The sequence below is a fragment of the Eurypyga helias genome, unplaced genomic scaffold, assembly GCF_000690775.1.
Source record: "Eurypyga helias isolate BGI_N326 unplaced genomic scaffold, ASM69077v1 scaffold5243, whole genome shotgun sequence".
Classification (NCBI taxonomy): Eukaryota; Metazoa; Chordata; class Aves; order Eurypygiformes; family Eurypygidae; genus Eurypyga; species Eurypyga helias.
The window spans coordinates 1-5,145 of record NW_010239141.1 but is presented as its reverse complement, the minus strand read 5'-3'; the positions used below and the strand labels follow the sequence as shown (position 1 = coordinate 5,145).

The window sequence follows — 5,145 nt, the reverse complement described above, 5'->3', positions numbered from 1 at the left end:
GACACAGCATATGCATTACAAACGTGGAAACGGAACAGTTTTCAACATGCTTTTCAAGCTGCACAATAATTTCTCTTACTTATTAATTCTAACATAAAATGATTAAATGCATTTGTTTTCGCAAGTCTTAGTATTTCTGTCACCTTTGTATTTAGAAAACTGACTCAGGAATGTGAAAGGAACCTAAATTTACAGAACTCTCACACACATTAATCAGCTGCTCAACAGAAAAACAAGCCCCTCATCCACATTCCTACTGAGACTTGAGGGCAGTAAATACATTTTCCTGACTATTTTGGTGTCCAGCCTGGGAAGACATTCCATTCTTCTGTTCCAACAGATCCTGAAAGCATCTCTTCTTTTTTTTTTTTTTAATGTGACTGTCCTGGTTTCATTTAAAATAACGCTTAATTTAAAACTAGTCAGAGCATGATCACTGTGATTTCAAGAATTCAATGTGAATGAGTTAAGAAATATCAGCAATCTTCTGTCTGGCATTCAGTCCAGTAGCATGAAGCGTATTTGTCGCTGCAGAGACTTGGGTGGGTTTTTTTCTTTTTTCTTTTTCTCTTTTTTAAGTTTATTTTTAATTTTTTTTTTTCATTTTTAAGACCTCGCCTGAAAACTAGACTAATAAAAACAGAATAGTAAAATACTCTGGAACAGTAAAATTTTGCTGTTCTTGACATCCATGAGCAAAACAGTAATATCCTGTGAAAATAACATAGTGCTTTAAAAAGGTGCAATATACCTGTATAGCTAAACTGGTTTGCCTAGTATAAAACTAACTATATACAAGCTTGAAAGCCTGGGAGTTCAAGATTTCAAAACTTTAAAATCCCATCAAAGAGATTGAAAAGACAGATTTATGGCAATCACTACAGCATAAGGAAGGTGCACCAGGAATCCTTCAAAATTCCAAAGGTTAAAGAAGTTAAGTGCTGGGTTCAGATCAGAAGGGTTCATTAGAGTAACCACAACGGAGCACATGCAAGGGCAGGGAGGAAGGAAAACCTCACGAGAATCTCCTTTATGGCAATAAAGGGGAGGAAGGGACGGGGGGAGAAGTCTTCAGTGAGTGAAGTTTTCCTTTTGTCATCATGAATTCTGCATCACAGTTCGTATTTTTGGTTCTTCTCACCGTTATGAACTTCATATTGCTGGAGTCTTCTGGCTTTTAGTCCATTCCTTTCCGAGTGCAGTCTGTTCGCCCTCTCAGTACCTGTGTGACTGGTGAGATTGGTGATACTGGGAGCTCTGCTGAGACGATGTGGAATAGCCCATTGTACTCTGGGACTGAGAAGATCCCTGAATGTTGCTTTGGTAACTCAGGCGTGAGCTGGAGTGCTGCAGGAAAAGAGAATGGGATCAGGGAAATAAAGAACAGCCTGTTGGGACTCTGCAGCTCAGGAAACTTAACCTCTCTCAAGCTCATCAAAATGTGACCGTTGCAGCAGCTGACTAACCCATGTTACTGTGTAAGGTCCCATAAAACAAGTGACCAATCTGCAACCAGCCCTAACACAGCACACAACATGTACAAGGTCACAGGCAGACACCTGAAGTACAGCACGTGCACACCCCTTTTCTGAAGGAAAAATACACAAGAGAGCGCAGACTCCATTCCAAAATTCAGCTGTCTCTTAAACTTACCTCTGTCATTATCGTATGCCCTAGTAAGGCAAAAACCAAACTGCTAAGGCCACAAACACCCGTTTGGAGAATACTATGTGGTACAGAGAAACAATTTATTCTGTTCCTGAGAAAAAGACAACCATGACCTAAGAGTTCCTCAATTTAGCTAAATTAAAAAATGTCCAGTAGGATAAAATAATATAATTTTAGGTGAGTCTTTCAACCTGCTGTCTTATATACCAGAAGCAATGACAACTGCTTAAACGTGGGCATGTGTACGTGCAATAACCTAACATTCATTTTCCTTTCCCCCTCCACTGTTCGGGATGTTAGCTCAGTGGACCCCAATCTCCGCAACCCAAATTCATGGATCATTTGCAACCTCCAGTCTGCTGAATTTGCCCTTTTATTATCAAATCCATTTCCTGTCTGGAATGAATAATGAGCTGCAATAAGGTAAGGCTGCAAAACAATGCAAAATCACTTTGCATGAGAAGTACTGTTCAATGGATAGGAGACTCCCAGGCAAGGTGAACCCAACCCACAAGAAAGGAGTCTACAAAAAACCCCAAACCTATCTGCAGACAGCAAACAGTTTGTCTGCAGCCAAGTTACGTGCAGGGTCAGGCACCATTCAACAGAGTTCTGTTCACTGTCTAGTTGATGGTTCTACTGGGCTATGTCCAAGGGTCATCAGCAAGACTGTGGCCAATGGCAATCATCTAAGATTGTTAAGAACCTACATTCTGATTAAATATCAGGATTCCAAGCTACAGAAAGCCTCTGGAGAAGTTTGGGTTCTGAACAGAAATCCCATGAAGACAGTGGGTCTGTAAGAATACCACCTCCTCCACAGACCAAGAATCTGCTCAGTGAGGGCAGTACCTGTCAGTGGTCTCATCTAACCACTGGATCCCAATCAGGGGAGCTGTGAAAGCCCGCTGACAACTTTTCGGCTGGATGACGAAGAGCAGGAACCTCAAGTTCAGGCAGCATACACCACTTCTGACCTTCATTTCCATACACAGCTTTATACCTTTAATTTTACATAAACTGCAAAACATACTAAACCCTAACAATATCACATCACTTTTTCTGTGTTCTGTCTGATGTAGGAATATGAAGGTGAAGCACAGCGAGGCCAAGAGAGCGGTAACAGTCCAGTCTCCGCATCTCAATATAACAAACAGTTGTACAGAGTATCTTCACCTGTTTGCAAGGGTCAGTTTGGGAGATAACAGCTCAGCATACCGGCTTTGGAAGAGATGTGTCCCAGCAGCATGCCATGCTGTTAATAACCAGATTCCGCTCGGCCTGCACAGTTAGATTGTTAACAGAGAGTCTGAAAAATGGAATCTGTCTCAAAATTCTGAAAGTTTTTTCAACTTCTAACAGAAAAGAAGAATCATGATACGTACTATAACTTTAAAGGAACTTGTTCTGGATGAAAAGCATCAGCTCACCACGCTAAGCAAGACACCCAAGGTCACATAAGGAAAGTAAAATTCAATAAGGAATATGCACTGTCATTTGGGGAAGCAACATATATTGAGATTGGTGAACTACAAACACATTTCAGTGGAGACTTTACATCATAAGCTAAATGAAACTCAAAGCAAAAGGAATCTTCTTCCTACTTCTGAATAAGATATAATGGAATAAAATTAATGCCATAAGACTACAAGAATGCATTAACTTGCCCATGCTTATTTTTGTTCCACAGAAGAGAATTTGTTTTTAACAAAGTCAGACTTGGACAAATCGCAGACATTCCTTTCTGGAACAGAAGACAGTCAGCTAGAATTTAAGGGCAGATAGCCAAAGGCAAGTGTAAAAATGGATAATCAGACCATACAATTTAGTGAGTGACGTAAAGGAAACATACAGATCATCATTTTGATGCCTGTGCTGTTAAAAGTTTGGAAGGAAAAAGTCATGGGGTGGGGGGGGGAAATCTATCTGGGGAAAAAAAAAAAAGATATTTAGACTGCTAGCAGCTTCTAAGAGGGAAGTCTGCCAACAATTCAGAGAGCTGTATAAGTATTCTATAAAGGATATCATCAAATGCAGCACACCAGTCCATGAAATACAGACCAAAACAGGCCAGCCATAAATACTCTGTAGTCAGACAGCTGTAGCGATCTGTCCAGACCTCAAGCCTCTCTGGAACTCTTCAGAAAAGTAACCTAGTTGTCTTTACCCTTAAATTGCCCTCAATGCCTTCATGATCATTTGTAATTAAAAGAGTAAAACAGAAATGGGAGAAAAATGTTTGGCACTGAGAAATCAATTGTTTGTGGAGAAGGTCTGGAGGGCTAAGTCAAGGCAACTCCACAGCTGGGTTTTTTTAAAAGCTACTTACTTTAAGTTTAAAGCAGCTTGAAAAGACCATTCTCCAAGGTGGGATCCTCTTGAAGGCTGGTAGCAGACAGAATCTCTAACATCTTTTAAAACCTACCTTTAACATCTACCTTTTTCTGACTCTGCCTTCAACTCATTACTGTCCCAGCCAGTTTAAACTCACAAGTATTGAAGACGCCAGTAAGTTCAGTGGTTTCTATATTTAGTGAAAGTCACTTTTTTAGTGGAAAATACAATTCTAGTAAGCAAGGGCAAATATGCAAATCCAAAAATAATTCAGTGATACTGCTTTTACTTATGAATGCTACTGTACTGGAAAACATGACAATCTATTCAACTCCGGTCACGTTAGGAATAGCGTGTGCCTTTGTGCCCTACCTTGGCATGAACGGATCACACCGATGAACCAAACCACCATTCCCGTGCTAACACGCACTTCTTCTTTGGCATGAGGAGCAGACTTAGCAAGACACCAGAACGAACTACAGAATCGCTCTATACACGCAACGGTATGAGGTAAAATGAAACAGGAATCAAATGAGAGCGCCTGGTTCTAACTTCGCTTGTTTCTCAGGTTCTTCTGGGGTCTGCTTCGCACACATCGCCAGGAGACACGTATTCTGAACTTGATCTAATGCAGCATTTACGTGCACGAAATAGTTCCACTGGCTTCAGTAAGATTACTCTCAAACCAAGTTAAGTGTGTATTTAAGTGCTTTCCTGGAGTGGACCAGTCCTCAGCACTTTACAGGGTGCAGCAGATTTGACTCGAACTGGTATTCTACTGAAAATCAGTAACCACAGAACAAAACCTTTTCACTTTAAACCATAAACCCCACGTTTTTATCTAATATATCATAGCACACCTGCTCATGTTACATGAGAAATTCATTAAAACGTGATCTGTTCTTGCAGTGGGGAAGGGTGAAAACGACATTTTGACCCTACAACATCCGCAGCAGCGAAACTCCAAGAGGTACCTGATAATCTGAAGGCATGACAGGCCCGCCTGAGTTAGTGCCTGAAGGCCCTATGCGTGGTTTCTTGTTCGGAGGCACCTGGTTGAGGCTGGAGTCCTGGCTGTGCTGGAGTCCTGCGCCCGCGCCCCCTCCTCCCGCGCCAGCGGCCCCGGCCGTCCCGTTGGTCTGG

General features: G+C 41.5%; 1 long non-coding RNA gene across 1 annotated transcript; it reads right to left on the bottom strand.

The window, feature by feature from the left end:
- Window positions 1–591: 591 nt before the first annotated feature.
- LOC104506917 lies at window positions 592–5,145 on the bottom strand. The gene is made up of 2 exons (XR_727864.1): window positions 4,977–5,145; window positions 592–1,347 (listed from the first exon to the last, which is right to left on the bottom strand). It is a non-coding gene; the product is annotated as an uncharacterized LOC104506917 (long non-coding RNA).